Raw genomic sequence first — 21,139 nt, 5'->3', positions numbered from 1 at the left:
ACTACACGGTTGGCGAAGTTGTTTCTACCTACTTCCAAATTGAATCTATATCCGGACAGTTTGAGACCATTGTTTCTTGTCTGATTCTCATTCAATGTGAAAATGTTGTCACTTTTGATGTCAATTCCCTTTAGAATTTTAAAGACCTGTATGAAGTCACATCTGAGTCTACGTTTTTTTTTTTTTAGGGAAAACAGATTCATATGTTTTAGTCGATTTTGGTATGATTTATTTTTGATATTTGGAATCAGTTTTGTGGCTGGCCGTTGTACTTTTTCCAGTCTGTCAATGTCTTTAATGAGATTCGGTGACCATACGGAAACAGCATATTCCAAATGTGGACGAACTAACGATTTATATAGCTTGTTAACGAGTGATGGACTTTAGAAATCCAAAGATCGCGCAATCAGATCTTTTTCACTATCCACTTTTGTTAACGAATTTCCAACTAACTTGTAATCGTACTTACTGTTATTTTTACCAACGTGCATTACCTTGCATTTACTGTACTTGTGTTAAATTTCATTAGCCACTTTTCTGACCATTGTTGTAATTGATCTAAATCTTCATGAATATCTAATTGATTTAAGTGATCATTTGCCATTCCGCACAGTTGTGTATCATCAGCAAATTTGGAAACAGATTTTAGTCCATATATACTATAAATAGAAGTGGCCCAAGAACGGAACCCTGAGGAACTCAACTTGTAACATTTTTCCATCTAGAAGTTTTTCCATTTAAAACAACTCTCTGTTTTCGATCATACAACCAATTCCTAGTCCAACTTAATAAATAGGCTAGCACATATTCCGTGCGAAGCTAATTTAGTAAGTAGTCTTTCGTGTGGGACGGTAGCAAAAGGTTTTGCAAAGTCTAGATATATTAAATCTATATTGTTTCTTTTGTCATAATTCGAGATAACTGTAGTTGCACAATTGTTTTTTCTAAGTTTCATACATTCTATATATGTGAATATAGTACGTAGGAAGGTGCGAGTGCATGGGTTTGGGAGGTGGGCGGAGATCTTTGTCGTTGTCGGAGTTGTTGCTCTCAGTTTGAGTTTGGGTGGTTGTGTACGTTTTCTTTACAGCCGAAGCGTAGGAAGTTGCTCCGGAGGGACTAGTTGGGGTAACTAGTCTTTCCATGACACGCTAGGGTGCTTCGTAGGAGATGCCACAAGTTGCTTTCTGTGTACAAATTTGTTTTCGTATTTTGAAGGTGGGACAGTCTCGGGAGGTGGATGCATGGTTGTTATTAGAGGGACAGTTTTACACATTGAAAGACATTTGTGGAGCAGGCATCTGTAGGATGTTCGCCTGCACACTTACCGCACATGGCTAACATTTAGGGGGGGGGGGTACAGAGGGGAAGGTGGAGGGTTTTCCTCCAAGGCAGGCTGTTGTTGATCATCCACGAGCGATGGTAGTGGCGGTGTAGTCTGCCTTGCAGGTCTCCCATATGGCTCAGTTGATGTTGTGCAGGGCGTCGTTGACCGTGAACTTGATGGAGATCATGTCAAAAGTGACCAAATTTTCACATTGGTAGTGGACAGCGTTCTAAAAGTTGAATTCAGCATCTTTTTAGCGAATTTATGGAGAGTTCACTGTCTGTGAGTACCTTGAAGAGATCTTTTAAATTGTCAGGTCCTGGAGTTTTGTTATTCTTTTTTTATCACTATGATTGCTTGGACCGTTACTTGTTTCTATATTTTTTGTAGCCAGTCTTTTGGGCAAAACCACTATGGCATCGTAATGTTCAATTAGGTGTCATGGAATATTGGTGAGACAACAAATATAACTTGCGGAGGGAGATACGTAATGTTCACCCACACTTTTGAATAGAATAAATATATCATGTATTATGAAAGTTTTCGACTGTAAATGAATTTCTTGGCAATCTCAGCAGACTTTCGTTAAAGATGAAGTTTGTTTTCCCAAAACGAGGCCCTTCGTAACAATTCTCTTTGCCCTAACTGTTCCTATTACTGCAAGTGTGGGTAAACACATTTAGCATTTATAACAGACTACCCACATCTCATACTTCATACATATCAACAATTTGTCAGCCCACATAGTGGGCTCGAGTAAAAAGTGTCTAGACTCATTAAGTTGTTTCCCTCCACGGAAATCTTTAGTAAAAGGCGAAAGATTTATGCGTTTTGAAGAGAAACCAGAGTCCTGGATTCTGGATTCCAAGAAAAGACCACCTCGCTTGCGCGGGATCGGGTTTTGTGGGAGGGGAAGAATGTCTGTTAGAAAATGAAAAGATAGTAGTGTATAAAAGAGGGCTATTGCCACCGGGCGAATTGCGAGCGATTAGGGGCTAGATTGTTGTCATGGCTTAGGAGGACTGGACGAGGAGCTTGGAGGGAAGCGCCTGACGCCGGAGGTTAGGAGGTTAGGATTACCAACGGGGTTAGGATCACCAACGAAAGTTTAGAAAATGGTAGGAGGCGTAGTAGTAGAGAAAGGTGGAAAAACTGAAAATTCTTTAGTGGGAGGTAAACTGAAATGAGAAGATGTAGTAGAAGAGAAAGTTAGAAAGGAAGCGAATTTTAGTCGAAGAAAAGGTAAGTGTATATGTTTGTGCGTGATTTGTGGCTCTGTTCGTGAGAGGTGTATGTGTGTATCTTACGAGAAGTGAGTTGATTTCACTTTCCGCGTGTAGAGGGCGAACCTGATAAGCCACAGGTGGGGCGAGCGTACCCTGATTATCCCCAGGTTTTGGGTTTGAAGTCCTTTTAGAGCTGATCAAGGGGCGGAGCGAGGGGGGGCAGACGGGCGGTGTACACCCGCCTGCCGACGTCAACGGAGAGATCAGTGACCAGAACGGGAGCGGCAAGGAGATAACTCCCCGCCGCTACCGCTTCTGTCCCTTGATACGTAATGTTCACCCACACTTTTGAATAGAATAAATATATCATGTATTATGAAAGTTTTCGACTGTAAATGAATTTCTTTGCAATCTCAGCAGACTTTCGTTAAAGATGAAGTTTGTTTTCCCAAAACGAGGCCCTTCGTAACAATTATCTTTGCCCTAACTGTTCCTATTACTGCAAGTGTGGGTAAACACATTTAGCATTTATAACAGACTACCCACATCTCATACTTCATACATATCAACAATTTGTCAGCCCACATAGTGGGCTCGAGTAAAAAGTGTCTAGACTCATTAAGTTGTTTCCCTCCACGGAAATCTTTAGTAAAAGGCGAAAGATTTATGCGTTTTGAAGAGAAACCAGAGTTACTCCTACCACGTGAAAGTGAAACTATTTCAATCCCTTCTGCGGTAGTAGTGGTGACGGAGTGGATAAGATTTGTGTATGCAATTGTTTTTTGTAATTAATAGTGTTGGTAGCACTTACATGGCGTACTTGAAAAGATGTAATATTGCCTTTTTCCAAGATACTCCGACTTGGGATTAAGAATGTGGATTTTGAGGTGTGAATTTTTTATGCCTTTGCAGCTCTTAATTAAATATTGTGTTAAGAAGGGAGTACATTTTGTAGATTACGTGTAGTAGGTAGATGTTTTCACACTGGTCATAGATTACTGATACTTGTGATTGAAAATTGTATTTCCAATGTTCGTACCTGTGACCTATACTTCTATTAATTAATGAGGATGTCCCAGGGAGATCCCTCTCCAACCCCTCCATCCACCACTCCACTGGAACCCTACTTCGTAACCTAGAGTTGCCAGTTTGGTCAAATTGAATAACTAGCGACATACTTATACCATTATTGTATATTTATTGATTACAGTTGTGTATGACTTGTTCTGTATATAGGATGGCTTATTTTCATTGAGCCTATAAGGCAAGAAATAAGTAGAATATGATTAGAAGAGTGAAGTTACAGCCCAGGTGACAGGCCAGACAGGCCAAAACCTATACAGTATTTGCTTTCCTCACCCCGTAAACTTACTGTGGTGACAATTGACCCCCAGAAAACCCAAATTTCCCCCCTGGGGGTGAGTTTCACCCCAAATGAGAACCCCTGGCCTAGTTGCCTTATGGTTTCTTGCAGTATCCTTCATTATGTTCCTACGAAGTTAGATAACTTTATGGATAGGAATGGTAGGTGATAAGGGACATGAAACTGCTTAGTGTATGCCTTATGGTCTGTAGTATCATTCATTCGAAAAGATTAGAATGTGCCAATAATTACAAGTTTAAAGAGTACTGTTCAAGACAACTTTAATTTGTACTAATAATAAGCAAGTTTGTAATATACTAATAAAGACAAGTTTAGAATGCACTCTAATGAATTTAATGTGTACTAATAATAAAAAGTTTAGAATATGGTAATGATAACAAGTTTAGAAGGTACTATTCAGATCTTTAATGTGTACTAATAGTGACAAGTTTAGAATATAGTAATAATGAGAAATTTAGAAGGTACTATCATTGAAAATATTATCAATGATAACGTTAATGTTATACTAATAAATACAAACAAATAAAAAACTACAAAATACAACAACAAAAAATACAAATACAAATGTATAGGCTATCAATAATAGCTTTATTATGTTCTGAAAATGAAAAGTTAAAAGTTTAGAATATACCAATAGAATAAGCTAATAATGACAATTTTAGAATGTACTTTTAACGATAACTTTAATGTGTCATTATGACAGGTTAATGGTACTATTAATAGTAACTTTAAAGTGAACTAATAATGACATACTTAGAGTATACTAATACTAAGTTTAGGATATACAAATAAAGGACGGGTAGGTACTATTGATGATAACTTTAATGTGTACCAATAATGAGATGGTTAGAATATACTATAAATGACAATTTTATAAGGAACTATTAATGACAAGTTTAGAATATACTAGTAATGACAAGTTTAGAAAGTACTATTAATGATAACTTTAGAGTGTACTAATACTGTAAAGTTTATAATATACAAAAAATAAAAAGTTAAGAATAAAAAATAATGAAAAGTTTAGAAGAAACTAATACTGACATGTTTAAAATATAGCAATAATGATCATTTTAAAAGATCCTATTAATGTATACTAATAATGGCACGTAATAATAAGAAGTTTAGAAGGTACTGTTAAGTTTAGAATATACTAATAATAACAAGTTGAGATGTTACTATAATTGTTAACTAATATGTGCTAATAATGAATTTAGAATATACTAATAATAATAAGTTTAGAAGGTACTAATAACGTTAATATGAACTAATAATGACAAGTTTAGAATATACAAACAGAAAATTCAGAAGGTACTATAAGTAGTGATAATGAATAAAATAGAATATACTAATAATGACAAGTTTAGAATATAACAATAAAAACAAGATTAGAAGGTATTTTTAAAGATAACATTAATGCGTACTAATAATGAGAATTTTAGAATATACTATTAATGAAGAGTGTGAAAATACAATTAATATCTTTATTGTGTATTAATAATGACTAATATAGAATATACTTATAACGACAGGTTGAAAAGGAACTGTTAATAATAACTTTAATGTGTACTAATAAAAACAAGTTTAGAATATATTTTAGCAGTGACAATTTTTTAACGATAATGATAACTTTAATGTGTAATAATATTGACAAGTTTAGAATATACTAATAATTAAAAGTTAAAAGGGTACTTGTATTGATTAGTGTAGAAGTTACTATTAATAGGTACTATTAATGATATATTTAATGTGTAATAATAATGTCAAACTTGGAATATAGTAATAATGAAAAGATTAGAAGATGCTATTAATGATAAGTTTACTAATAATGACGAGTTTTGAATATAGTAATAACGACATCTTTAGAATATACTACTTTAAACTATAATAATGCCAACTTTAATATATATTGCCAAGTTTAGAATATACTAATAATGATATATTTAATATAAACTATTAATGGCAAGTTTTGAACATACTAATAATGACAAGTTTAGAATATTCCAATGTAGATATGTTTAGAATATACGTATAATGAGAAATTTGTAAAGTACTATTAATGATAACTTTAATGTGTACTAATGATGAAAAGTATAGAACATTCTAATGATAACAAGTTTAAAAGGTACTATTAATGATATCTTTGATGTCTACTAAATAATGACACGTTTAGAATATTCCGATAATGATGCTATTAATGATAACTAATCATGACGAGTTTTGAATGTACTAATAACGACATCTTTAGAATATACTACTTTAAACTATAATAATAATGCCAACTTTAATATATATTGCCAAGTTTAGAATATACTAATAATGATATATTTAATATCAACTATTAATGGCAAGTTTTGAACATACTAATAATGACAAGTTTAGAATATTCCAATGTAGATATGTTTAGAATATACGTATAATGAGAAATTTGTAAAGTACTATTAATGATAACTTTAATGTGTACTAATGATGAAAAGTGTAGAACATTCTAATGATGACAAGTTTAAAAGGTACTATTAATGATATCTTTGATGTCTACTAAATAATGACACGTTTAGAATATTCCGATAATGATGCTATTAATGATAACTAATCATGACGAGTTTTGAATATACTAATAACGACATCTTTCGAATATACTACTTTAAACTATAATAATAATGCCAACTTTAACATATATTGCCAAGTTTAGAATATACTAATAACGATATATTCAATATAAACTATTAATGGCAAGTTTTGAACATACTAATAATGACAAGTTTAGAATATTCCAATGTAGACATGTTTAGAATATTCCAATGTAGACATGTTTAGAATATACGTATAATGAGAAATTTGGAAAGTAGTATTAATGATAACTTTAATGTGTACTAATAATGAAAAGTATAGAACATTCTAATGATGACAAGTTTAAAAGGTACTATTAATGAAATCTTTGATGTGTACTAAATAATGACACGTTTAGAATAACTTCTCGTTGATAGTAAACACTAAACTTATCACTATTAATGGAAATTAAAGTTATCCTTAATAGTACCTTCTAAACTTGGCATTATTAGTATATTCCAAGCTTGTCGTTATTAGTACAAGTTAACGTCATCAATTATAGTACACATTAAAGTTATCATTAATAGTATCTTTCTAAATTTGTCATTTTAGTACACATTGAATCTATTATCAATAGTACCCTCTACACTTGTCAATTTTTGTATATTATAAACTTGTTATTATTAACACATTTTTAAGTTATCATTAAAAGCATCTCTTTATTAGTGCACGTTAAAGTTATCATTAACAATACTTTCTAAAGTTGTCATTGTTCGTATATTCGAAAAATATCAGTATTAGTAAATACTAACATATCTTCTTTATTATTCTAAACTTGTCATTATTAGTACACATTAAAGTTATCATTATTAGGACAATACTAATATATTCCAAAGTTTATAATTATTTAAAACTTGTCATTATTAGTATATTCTAAAATTGTGAGTATTAGTACGTTAAAGCTACCATTATTACTGGCTTCTTAATATGACATTGTTAGTTTTTTTTCAAAACTAATCATTATTAGTACATATTATAGTTATCATTAATAGCAATTTCTAATTATGCTATTATTAGTATTTACAAAACTGCATTATCAATATAATTAAAACGTGTCATTAACATTATTATTAATATAACCTTTTAAACTTTATTACAATATTGTAAACATGTGATTATGTGTACATAATACATGTATTATAATAACATGTGAATAATAACATAATAACATGTGAATATGTGTACATATTCAAGTTATCATTAATAAAGCCTTTAAACTTGTCATTATTAGTATATACCAAACATTAATTATCAGAAGACATTAAAGTTTTTATTTATAATACATTCTAAGTTTGTCATTATTGGTACGTTCTAAACTTGTCATTTATTAGTACAAAATATAGTTATCATATATAGAACCTTCTAAAGTTGTCATTTTTAGTAATTTCTATACTTTCCATTATCAATTTATTCTAAACTTTTCCACATTAAAGTTATCATGAATCTTCTAAGCTCATCATTAGTATACTCTAATTATGTCATTATTCTAAACTTGTGATTCTTAGTATATTCTAAGCTCGTTATTATTGGTACATACTAAATTTTTCATTAATGATACCTTCTAAATTTGTTAGTATTAGTGTATTCTAAACTTGTCATTACAATGTCATTATTAGCATATTCTAAATTTGTCATTATTGGTATATTCAACACTTGTCATTATTAGTAAATATTAAAGCTTGTCAATTGTATATTCTAAACCCTCATTACTAGTACACATTAGTTATCACTAGCAATACTTTCTTAAGTTGTCATTATTCGTAAATTCGAAACATCACTCTTAGTAAATACTAAACATATCTTTTTTGGTATTCTAAACTTTATTAGTATACATTGAAGTTATCATTACTAGGACCTTGTATCCTTACCATTATCAGTATATCCTACACTTGGTAATAATAATATATTCCGAGTTTATCATTATCCTAAACTTGTCATTATTAATATATTCTAAACTTTTGAGTATTAATACATATTAAAGTTATCATTAGTAGTGTTCTAAACATGTCATTGTTAGTATATTCAAAATTAATGAAAATTTTAATTGATAATAATATGGGAAATTTATAAAAAAAAAAAAAGTATAGCGTTTAGCAGGTACTATTATCAAAATATTTAATGTGTACTAATAATTAGTAATGTCTTTACACATGACATTGTTAGTTTATTCAAAACAAATCATTGATAGTATTTTCTAAACTTTGCATTATTAATATAATTCAAACGTGTCATTACACATTAACGTTATCATTAATATAACCTTCTAAACATGTCATTATTGCTGTTTTTTAACTTTTCTTTATTAGTATTTTATAAACTTGCCATTATTCATACACATTAAAGCTATTATTAGTAGTATCTTCTAAACTTGTCATTATTTGTATATTCTAGTATCATTAGTACACAGGAAACTTTCATTATTAAAAAGTTGCTATTATCATTATATGATAAACTTTTCATTAATAATACAAATGAAAGTTTTTGTTATTAGTGCCTTCTAAACTTATCACTATTGGTATATTCTAAAATTCTCATTATTAGCACTCATTAACAGTGCCTTCAGAACCTATATATATATTCTAAGCTCGTCATTTTAGAACACATTAGATTTATCATTAATAGTACCTTCTAAACTTGTCATTATTATTATATTATAGTTAACAGTTATAGTAACTTCTCAACTTGTTATCATTAGTATATTCTAAACTTGTCTTAATTAGTGTATTGTAAACTTTCATTATTAGTACACATGAACGTTTTCATTAACAGTACTTTCTAAACTTCTCATTATTACGTGTCATTATTTGTACATATTTAAGTTATCATTAATAGGATCTTTTTAAACTTATCATTATTGCTATATTTAACATGTGAGTATTAGATTCTTCTAAACTTGTCATTATCTTTTATTCTAAACGTTTTATTACCTGTATTTCATTAAAAGTACCTTCTTAACTTCTCATTATTACGTGCCGTTATTAGTTCATATTTAATTTATCATTAATAATATTAGATTCTTCTAAACTTGTCATTACCTTTTATTCTAATATTTTTATTACTTGTGTATTAAACCTTTCAGTATTAGTACATTCTAAATTAATAGTATTTTCTAAACTTGTCATTATTAGTATATTGAAAAGTTATCATTGATAGTATTTTCTAAACTTGTCATTATTAGTATATTCAAAACTTGTTATCATTAATAGTTCCTTCTAAAACTGTCATTTTTAGTATATTCTAAGCATCTCATTGTTGGTATATATTATAGTTGTCATCAATATTACTTACCCTGTCTTTATTTGTATATTCTAAAATTATTATTAGTATACTCTAGATGTCATTATTAATTCACTTTAAGGTTACTATTACTAGTACACATTCAAGTTATCATTAAAAGTACATTCTAAAATTGTCATTATCAAATTATTCTAAACTTCTCATTATCAGTATATTCTAAACTTTTTATTTTGATAACACATTAAAGTTATTATTATTAGATTATTTATTAGTACACATTAACGTTATCATTAATAATATCTTCCAAACTTTTCATTATTAGTGCATTATGAAACTGTCAATAATACTACCTTCTAAACTTCTCATTATTACTATATTCTAAACTTGTCACACATTAAGGTTATCATTCAATGACAATGACAAGTTATTTACCTTCTATACTTGTTATTACCATATTCTAAACTTTTTATTATTAGTAATTTACTATTAGTATATACTGAATTTATCATTTATCTTCTAAACTTGTCTTTATTAGTATATTGTAAACTTGCTTATTAATTATTAGTATAAATCAAAGTTATCTTCAACAGTATCTTTTAAACTTTTAATTATTGGTATATTCTAATCTTTTCATTATTAGTACACATACCTGTACCTTCTAAACCTCTGATTAATTATTAATATATTGTAAACTTCTGATTAATTATTATTACACATAAAAGTTACTATTAACAATACCTTCGAAACTTGTCAAAGTTTAGACGTTAATACTAGTAGAACCTTCTAAACTTATCGTTATTAGTATATTCCACACTTGTCATTATTTCTAAACATTAAAGTTACCTTTAACAGTATCTTCTGAACTTGTCAATCTTAGCATATTCTAAATATCATTGTAAGTATATTCTAAACCAGTGATTATTAGTATATATTAAATTTATAGTTAATAGCACCTTGTTAACTTGTCATTGTTAGTACATTATAAACTTGTCATTATTAGTACACATTAAACTTATCCAAACTTGTTAGTATTAGTGTATTCTAAACTTTTCTTTATTATAATAGTATATTATATAGTATATTATAAACCTGTTATCATTGTTACATATTAAAGTTATTATTAGTAGTATCTTCTAAACTTCTCATTACTTGTACATTAAGAGTTTTTTCTAAACATTAGTATATTCTAAACTTGTCGTTATTAGTACACATTAACGTTATTATCAATATTACCTTCTTAACTTGACATCATTAGTATATTGTAAACTTGTCTTACCAAAAATACCTTTTAAACTTTTTTATTAGTACTTGTTAAAACTATCATTAATGGAATTTTCCATTTTTTTTATTGAAACACATTAGAACAAATTAAAATTACCGTTCTAAACTTGTCATTAATAGTACACATTCAAGTTATCATTAATTGTATCTTTAATCTGATCATTATTAGTATATTCTATAATTATCCTTATTAGTACACATTAAAGTTATCATTAATATCACTTTCTAACAATTAGAATATTCTAAACACATCTTAATTGGCATGTTCTAAACTTTTTATTTACAGTGTTCATTAAATATATTCTAAACATGGCAATATTCTAAAGTATTCTAAAGTTGCCATTATTCTAAACTTGTCATTATTAATATATTCTAAGCTTGTTAGTACTAATACACAAAATTGGTAGCACCTTCCAATTAGAAGATACTACTAATAATGACGAGTTCAAAATATACTAATAATTACAATTTTATAGGGTACTGTTAATGATGAATTTCGAAGGTACTATTAATGACTTTATTAGTATGTTCTAAACTTATCATTAGTTTAGAATGTTTAGAATATTCTAGTTTAAATGATAAAAATAAAGACATTTTTAACATAAAATTGCCAAGTTTAGAATATACAAATAAATATAAGTTTAGAACGTCCTATTAATGATGAATTTAATATGAAGTATTAATGACAAGTTTAGATCATACTAATGATGACAAGTTTAGAATATACTAATGAAGACATGTTTAGAATATACATGTTTAGAATATACTGGAGTTTAGATAGTACTATCAATGATAACTTTAATGTGTACTAATAATGAAAAGTATAAAACATTCTAATGATGACAAGTTTAAAAAGTTTGATGTGTACTTATAATGACAAGTTTAGAGCATTCTAATAATGACAGGTTTAGAAGATACTATTTACTATACTGTACTATTTAAAGGGTACTGTTAATGACAAGTTTAGAAGGTACTATTAATTACTTTAATTTTTACTAATGATAAGTTTAGAACATACTAATAATGCCAAGTTAGAATGTACTAATAAAACAAGATTAGAAGGTACTTTTAATGATAAATTTAATGTGTACTAATAATGGCAAATTTGGAATATACCAATAATAAAGATTAGGATATACTATCAATGATACGTCAACTAATAATTACGAGTTTTGAATATACTACTAATGACTTGTTTAGGATATACTAGTTTAAATTATGATAATGACAAAGTTAGAATAATGACAACTTTAGCGTATTGCCAGGCTTAGAATATACTAATGATAACGTCCCATTAATGTGCTTACAGCAACCCTTTTCATAACCTGAAAGTATTTGTTCAGAACACGCGTTGCAGATTGATTTGTGAAGGACTGACGATTCTACTAAACAAATCACTAAAAGCGGGGACTTGCGCGGTCTCAACCGTATTTTAGATATATGGACAAGAAAGCCATCGAAAAGAACCTTACCCTCACGCAAATAACGAAAAACGCAGAGACTGACAACTTCACACCCTTACGGGTCGATACCCCCCCCCCCCCAAAAAAAAAAAAAAGTTTGAAGTCAACGCACTATTGGCAGTTGTTCTCAGTCATTATGGTGGTAGATGAAAATTCTTGGTTAATATGTGTTGTGTAAGCCTTAAGTTAAAGAAGGAAATGACATTAAAAATGAATCGACAAAAGTTTTTATGAAGGAGTGAATGTGCAGCTGTTTTTAGGTACTTTGCGCTACTATCTGTTATTAAGATAGTTAAGCTTGACGTACACTATAAAGAAATGTATTGATGATATTTCCATTTTTGATATACGACAATTGACAGAATATGGCAAGGTCATTCCAATGACGCAATAGAGGAAGTGTAGGGTTAAGGTAGGACTTGAAAAGTTAATTTCCACCGAAAGTCTTGATCTATTTGTATTGACTGAAGAATGCATTGAATTGAAAATAGAACAATTTTTCTTTGTGTCCACATTTGGTGAATTTGGCCAAGAAGCAAAAGTGTTTATTACAGGCATGATGAGTTGAAATTTTTGTTTAAATTGAAGAAAGATGTATATTTGTATAAAGAATGTATGAGGAGAGACAGACCTATAAGTCCTGATCCGTTGTGAATTAGGTGTAAGAAAATTTGTGTTTGAGTTGAAATCATACTTCAAAGGATCATTTCTATAGTGTGATTGCCGAGTTCCTCGTCCGTAACTCGGTTGATTTCCCCCCACGATGATGTGGCTTAGTGTATTCCTCTGAGCGGGAAGCGGCCGTTGTTTCTTTAGGAATGACGGCATTGAGGACCGTTCCTGCTTGCCTTCGGGCAAGTTGTGGAAGAGGATTACACAGGCTGAGTGGCGGGAGCAATCCACTAGGAAGTACTGTTTTTTTACACCAGGTCTGTAGACCTAATAAATCTTCATAATGAAATATATTAAATGGTCATTTGCAATGGACAGATGTTGCATGCTTCGCACGTTGAGTTATACTTCTGTTCTACTAATACTCTAAGTAAAATGTGTTACCACAACTCGCAAAACATTAAAAAGGATGAGATCTACTGTCGGCAATCTTGTGTTGTATAAAATTGCCATTGTAAATATATGTATAGTGAATTTTGTTATAGCTGGTGTATATGAATCATGTTACTAATGATTGGAGGTGTGCTGAATGTGTATGGTCACCAAATCTCATTGAAGACATTGACACATTGGAAAAAGTACAACAGCCAGCCACAAAAGTTATTCTAAATATCAGAAATAAATCATACCATAAAAAAGCGTAGACTCACGGGCGATTTGATACAGCCCTAAAGATTGTAAAGGGATGACAGCGTTAAAAGTGACGAAATGTTCACAATGAATATGAATCAGACAAGCTGTCATGAAGTAGATTGAGTTTGAAAGTGGGTAGAAACAACTCCTACGGTGTAGTAAATGAATGTAATACTTTTCGTGCACAGGCAGTGCACTGGAATACATTTAGATAAACACCTAAGCAACAAGCTGTGAGGATGGTGAGCTTCAAAGAGAAGATTTCCTTAGTTTTCGCGTCTCCTCGTTTTATACCAAGGCAAGGGACGCACAACACGTGCCATTTTATAATTATAATCCTAATCTATCTCTACCTGGCTTCACAGTCCATCAGCTTTATTTTTGTGCGAAGAAGGTTTACAAATGATCAATTTCTAGTTATTTAACAAGAAAGGAGAACACCTATTTTAATGCGGACACTACCTCAAGTCATCATTGATGGCGACCTCGGACAGAAGTACCCGAGTCGTGTAATCCGCTGATGGTCTGTTAGACCTGGAACTGGGACACTCATGAAAAAGCTTAATTCATGTTTAAATATGATCTAATTGAAGGTAGCTTAGCAATTGGTTGAATTTAACATCAATAGACATTTTTATTAAGGATAGCGTGGAAAATTGAATATTGCTCGTGCTAGAATGTGGCTTATGGCGCCGAATCTATGACATAATACCTCCGCCCAAAATACTTCCAGCCAAAATCCCACACCCAAAATACCTCCTAAACCATCCATAATGCCTTCATGCAAATGATAAGTGTTATGATAAGGATAATTGGGAATGATATTGTAAACAACATGTAGAGTATAGAATCCTATAAAAAGTATCATTAGTTTCCATTCAGAATTATAGTAGTATGGTAGATCAAAGGAATAATCAATTCTGTATAGAAATTGTTAATCAAAGGAATCAGACAAAACAAAGGAATAATTAATTCTGTATAGAAATTTTTAATCAAAGGAATCGGACAAAATAATACAACTACTTCTGTTGACATTTTCACCCATAGGTAATTATTTAATAAATGTGATACAATTGTCCTTAAAATCAGAAATTAAATGAAATAATGTATTTTACCCTATATCAGTACCTGGTCGCCATCTGTAATGGCATATGATTAAGCCGATTTTCAATCAAATAAATAAATAGAATGAAATATCTCTGACTCCAAGACAACACTACTTCATTAATCGGGGGATCTAAACACAAAATACAATTTTATCCTATTTCATCAATTATTCACCCGTCATGGTCTATTTTCAAAGGCATACACCATTTTATTTATTCCTGCAATTACATTAAAAGGAACTTTAAAAAACATGCAGTGTATTTAATATTATTTTTTGGAAAATAAAAACGAAAATGCACCTGTGAGTATTGTCATGACAAATTCAATCAAGTTTATTGAAGATTAAAAAAATAATAATAATTTTCCTGATTTCCAAAAATACTGGCAAGATTTTCAAATCAAATTGGCCATATCCCGGTAAAACAATGAAATTTCATAGAAATAAACCAATGAGAGGGCTTAATTTATGAGTGAGTTGATTTCATTAAGTAATTAACCAATGAGAATGCTTAATTACTGAGTGAATGGATTTCTGTATAATAAACCATGAGAATCATCATATTTTTCAATTGTCTCAATTATTTTTACCTATGTGCATTACCTTGCATTTTACTTGTGTTAAATTTCATTAGCCACTTTTCAGACCATTGCTGTAATTGATCTAAATCTTCATTCCGCAAATTATAATGATTCCAATAATCTTGAGAATTTAAGATTATAACCTTGTAAGCAGTACAAGCAGCACAATATGCATGGAGGTATTTTGGGTGTGTGATTTTGGCCGGAGGTATTTTGGGTGATAAATTTGTGAGTGTCAGGCCACTACTTATAAAAATTTGCAGTGATGACTGTGTCGTGCATTTTATTTTATAGTGCCTGGTGGTTCATGACGTAAGAAGACAAAAATGTGTTTAGTATACTGAGCATGAGAAATGGCATGACAAGTATAAATAGTCAATTGGCAAAGGCATAGTAACCCTACGTAAATTAATGTATTCACTTCCATGAATGATTGGAAGGTAAAATAGTTATGCGAATAAGTTACACAATAATGTGAGCTGTAGGTGTTTACACATTACGTGATCGTTGCAAAGTTGCCGCCGAAGATCGACATTTTAAATCTCCCAATTTTGTACACCTTTTTCTTCCATGCCAATTGCACCACGGATTGTAACTGGAATTTATTTGTTTATCAATTGATATTGTGTCTATATAATTGTTATTTTGTTGGGTATACTGTATTGTTATTGATTTTTTATTTAATTTTTGGTAGTGTGTTGACAAATCCATTTCCTGGTCGATGTATCTTGGATGCTAGTTAAGGATGATTATTTGTTTTTGTGCTTCTTTTTGGAATTAGCAGTATAGTTTCCAAAGTAGCTTTGAAAATAAACTCCCATAGTCCTGAAAATAGAAAGTTTGAGACCAATGAAAACATTTGACATTTTGTGCCATCTGAAAGGACGCCCGTTTTCTTTAAGTCCCAGACGGTCGAGTACTGAGGTTGCCAGTTAAGTTTGTGTATGCTTTATTTTTGATTTGCTGTTTATTGTTATGATCATAGTTGTGTAATTCCACAAAGTTGCTAAATTTGTTGGTTACACTTTGTGTGAATATGATGAATTGTAAGGCAGCATATAATATAAGAAATTAAGGACCGTTGTAGTGTTTGGAAATAACAGTAACATTTTGAGTAAAGAATGAAGTATACACTCCATGCTATATGGCATTTCCATTAATCTTGATTTAAAATGAGTAATGGTAATGCAAGTTAGGATAAAATTTGTACAAAACCTAAATACATGAGTGTATTATGAAAGATTTGCATAAGACATTGTGCATGGGTAGGCGAGGAGTCAGCGTCCCCATTTGGTAGGAGACGAGGAGAGAGGAATATTATCATACTTACCTGGCGCAGGAGATACCATGATCACGAAGGTGGTTCTCCCAAGTCGAGGCTCTCCATTGCACTCCGGAGGTGCTGACCCTTGCGATTGCCCCAAATGTGGGTAACTCGAGCGCGCAATTTTTGATAGTAGGGGACTGCGTTCGCGCTATCCCCTTATAAATTATGGTCTTTGAAATAAATTAAAGTAATGCTAATGCAGTATGGGGGTTACGAAGTGTAATGTTCTGCTTGATTGGCCGCTTCACGTTCCATCCACAGGGAGACCATTAAAACACTCCTTGATATCAAGTATTTATGATATCAGAAGTTAAATGAATATTCTTACAATGTTGGTGGCCACAATTGCAGTGTTACGGGGGAAATTCGTTTAGAATCTGTTCCGGCTTGACTGAACGGGTTGATGTTGACTGACATGAATTTGTTTTGAGTGCATGATTCCTCTATATTACGATTATTCATTGTTGTGTCTCCACTTCATATATAGACACTGTCATTCCTCTTCTCTGCATCATTCTTATATTGATAGAATGTCTTATATATGTGTTCTATTTGATAAATATAACTTACTATTATAATGAGTGCAAATTGAAAATAATTTCTGTATAACATACATGGAAACAGGATAGGAAAAAACTCTTGCAAGAGCAACAAGTGTGCTGCGGTCGTGGCGAGTGTCGCAGTGGCGTGTTGAGATACATTCACCAGTGATACCCACTTCATATATTTGGATTGTTTTGCTGGCGAGTAGCTTGTGCCTATGTCGTGATAGTGTCTGGTCTGACCATACGTGTCTTGGACTTTTCATTCAAGAAAAATGTTGTGAAAATGGGGACTTGGTTTAGTCTGTGGTGCTCAAGACCAACCCCTTCATAGCTTGACATCAGTTTTCAGTTTATTTGTACGTTGCTGAAATGTTTGTAAATACAAGATAGCTTTACGATAGTGTCAACCCTCAACCCGTTATTTACGTGTTGGTAATATTTCAGTCGTCCTTGAGGACGAATATCAAATTGAAATCAATAGATGTTTTGAGGATCCAGAAATTGAAACAAATTCCGACATTGGTTATGAGACGAATAAGGATTAATAGGCGAGCAATATTATCTATAGATACCGTGTCGAACTTATGAGGAGGTGGTCGTATGTTCGATTTCTATGACCCGCTGCGAGGTGTGTCGCGGTGGTTTCCTACAGCCCTGGCCAGGCAATGAAGCGACCAGTGTTGCCACTCACAAAATGTTAAAATGCCAAGATGACCCTACGAATTAATCCAAGAAAATCCAAGGATTATTGTTTATACTGATACTTGCGAAAAACAAGGTGACATGGCTCTTGAAATGGATTTTGACTTATTTAAAATAGGAAATTTAGCTAGAAGAGGAAGTTCTACTCACCAAATACTTTACAGACAATGGTATTATTGCAGGAAGAAGGATACTGGCATAGGGTCCTCCTCTAATTCCTCATCATCAACATCATCGGCTTCACTATGATATAAAGTTGCTGTGTTACACTTCTTCCTGGACTCTTCCCTCTCTTTATATCTCATGTGACAGTGACCCAACTTTACATCTTTGATTAATGAAATAGATGGTTCCCACTTTTGGCAAGTCACTTCTTGTCTTGTGATGGCTTGCTTGGCCTATAGACGGTTTGCAACTGTATTTGTGTGTAGTCTGTTGCTTTGCTTAGTTTTAACTTGGTTTATTTGGGAATAATTTCTTTCAATACATGCAGACGAGTGTGGCAGAGCTAATAAGTTGCACATAAATGTTGCAAGAAGATTAAACTTTTCTTTATTATTCCCATCTTTCACTGAAAGTAAATCATTCCAGAAAACAGTTGCAGACTGACTTAACTTATGCCTTTAAGTGTGTCTCTTGTAGAAGATCTCGCCATTGCTCTTGCAGCAAATCTAGCTCATCCTACTTTATCAATGTTGGAAAATGTACAGCAAGTTTTCAAAGAGATTTCAAGTCCCTCTTTGTAGAAAGAGCTTCAGCTGGTTCCACTACCTTTAACGTAGCAATGAGGCTATTTTCTTCAAAAGGAAATCTCTTTTTCATCTGCATGCACAATTCTATTAGAAACTGCTTGCAGTCATATCGAAAAAGCTCTTCCTTTTCCTGAAGAGGTTCACTTTCCATGCTTCATGGAAACTTTGTGTGCCATCAGAGACGACTTGATACCACGTCACTTTCGCTTTTCTCTTTGGTGGGGTAACATCACTATACCCTGGTTCTTCAGAGTCACTCATAATGATTTCTAATTAAATCATGTAGGGTTGAATAACTATCAACAGGTCTCACATACCACACACGCACGACTTATGAGCTAGAGAGGACTGGCGGACTAGGAGAGAAACGTCTCAAACGTATTGAACGTGTTATGGACGCGTCAACTCATAGAAGACAACTAAGTTGGCAATTCGTGGTTTCCAGCCTTAACTTTTCAACAATCTCATGAATTAAAATTTAAAACTTAATTTGTCCTTTGTTGTTAACATAGTGTACCTCATACTTTATTAAGTGGCAAAGAGAATATTCTATTATTAAACTAATATTTTAAGCAATTGTCTACAATTTGGCGAAAAAATCCAAGATTTGTTCATTTTTTATAGTTTATTTCCAAGATTCCAAGTTGATGGCAAAAATGCCAAGATATTGGGAAAAAAGCCAAGGAATGGCCACACTGGAAGCGACCCATCGGCATAAAATGCACCTCTTGGTCGGATTTAGAGCAGAATTCTTTCAAGGCTTGGTAAACAGGCGTAATGTCATTTGCATTAAAAGTGCCCCTGATATCCCCAGTTCCCCTGATCCTCTCCATATCCATCCTCACGTTATTTTTTCTTCTTTTATTGTCAAGCTGTATTATAATATATAGGAGCTACGTTTATGTTCGGTTTATCGTCCGCATAGAGTGTTTATTTTATCAAACAAACTTATACATGTTTGCAATCATGTAAAACACCTATTATCGAAAACGTAATTAGACACCCGGCTTATCTGATACCTAGATAATTGTAAAACCCCATGTTTTGATAACATTCCTAGTATATCAGTACTTACATAAGGGGATAGCGCTAACACAGTCCCCTACTACAAAAAATTGCGCGTTCGAGTTACCCATATTTGGGGCAATCGCACTGGTCACCTCTCGTGTGCAATGGAGAGCCTTGCCTTGGGAGACTACCTTCGGTTTTTTCCTTTAGCATTATACAACCATCATATTGATTGGTCTAAGGCAACAATTTTAGCTAAAGGAAAAAGCCTGCAAGAAAGAAATATAATAGAATCTTGCTTAGTATCTGGCACGTTTGACAAAAATATAAACTTAAGCTATGGTCATTTTAAATATGATAAATTGATAACCCAAATGGTCACCGAGATCTTTCCGCCAGATTGACCCTTATGTGTTGGTCAGGTCGATAGGGGTAAGGTCATCCCCCCTCCTCACATTATATATTTAGTCTGAAGATGTAACATACGAAAGTACTTACTGTCTACAAGTTTCCTTTCTCCTGTGGTTATTTTGCATTTTTGTATCACGGTGATGTGATTGCTTGCATATATATATATTTATATATATATATATATATATATATATATATATATATATATATATATATATTTCACCTCCTTTGTAACCAGTCACCACCACTGTCGGTCCTCGACCGTTACACTATAGTAGTCTCGTAATTTCACTCACAAGGCCCCTTGCCTTCGTTACGTCATATCCTCTAACTTTTCAAGTTCTTCTTATGCAGTAGGCCCCATGCCTAGTAATTGTCATGTACTTCAAATCAGTCCTGAGGTTAAGGAAAATGGATTAGTTTTCTTTTCTTTCCACTATAATTACACTGTCTTGGTACACTCAGGATCTCTCTCTCTCGACTGCTCGAGACGACGCCAGACCACCTTCGTTCAGACGTCACTTTTTTTTTTTTCGTCCAATAGTCTTTTACTTTTCAAAACAAGTGACACACCTTAAGGGCGTGTCTTTTTCCCTTTAGGCCAATAATATTTGTTTTTATACCCATTTACCTCCAATCCGAGAGGCTGTTACAGTCCTTCCAGAAATATTGCTGCATAAGCAAAAGCAAGAGCATGAGCGTGAGCATGAGGTGACGTCATTGCGCAAATGGTTTGCCGCTAACATTGAATTGATTACAGCAGCAATTATAAAAGTCACCTCCGTCGGCCGTGTTTATGTAGACAGAACGGCGCCTTCAATGTTATCAAACAGTAGGCGTCGAGTCTTGACTCGTTGACTCAGTATTTCAATACCCAT

General features: G+C 32.1%; 4 non-coding genes across 4 annotated transcripts; 2 read left to right on the top strand and 2 right to left on the bottom strand.

Moving 5' to 3' along the window:
* Positions 1–2,061: 2,061 nt before the first annotated feature.
* Positions 2,062–2,178, bottom strand: LOC143027268 (U5 spliceosomal RNA). Its single transcript, XR_012966594.1, has one exon. It is a non-coding gene; the product is annotated as a U5 spliceosomal RNA (small nuclear RNA).
* Positions 2,179–3,129: 951 nt separating this feature from the next.
* On the bottom strand, positions 3,130–3,246 carry LOC143027266 (U5 spliceosomal RNA). The gene has a single exon (XR_012966592.1). It is a non-coding gene; the product is annotated as a U5 spliceosomal RNA (small nuclear RNA).
* A 9,963-nt stretch (positions 3,247–13,209) lies between these two features.
* On the top strand, positions 13,210–13,415 carry LOC143027262 (small nucleolar RNA U3). The gene has a single exon (XR_012966588.1). It is a non-coding gene; the product is annotated as a small nucleolar RNA U3 (small nucleolar RNA).
* Positions 13,416–16,838: 3,423 nt separating this feature from the next.
* Positions 16,839–17,001, top strand: LOC143027275 (U1 spliceosomal RNA). Its single transcript, XR_012966598.1, has one exon. It is a non-coding gene; the product is annotated as a U1 spliceosomal RNA (small nuclear RNA).
* Positions 17,002–21,139: the final 4,138 nt, after the last annotated feature.

This window comes from Oratosquilla oratoria, chromosome 7 (genome assembly GCF_046742065.1).
Source record: "Oratosquilla oratoria isolate Oo_2021 chromosome 7, ASM4674206v1, whole genome shotgun sequence".
In the NCBI taxonomy this organism is placed as follows: domain Eukaryota; kingdom Metazoa; phylum Arthropoda; class Malacostraca; order Stomatopoda; family Squillidae; genus Oratosquilla; species Oratosquilla oratoria.
Note: the sequence above shows the minus strand (reverse complement) of the source record. Positions and strands in the feature narration are given on the sequence as shown.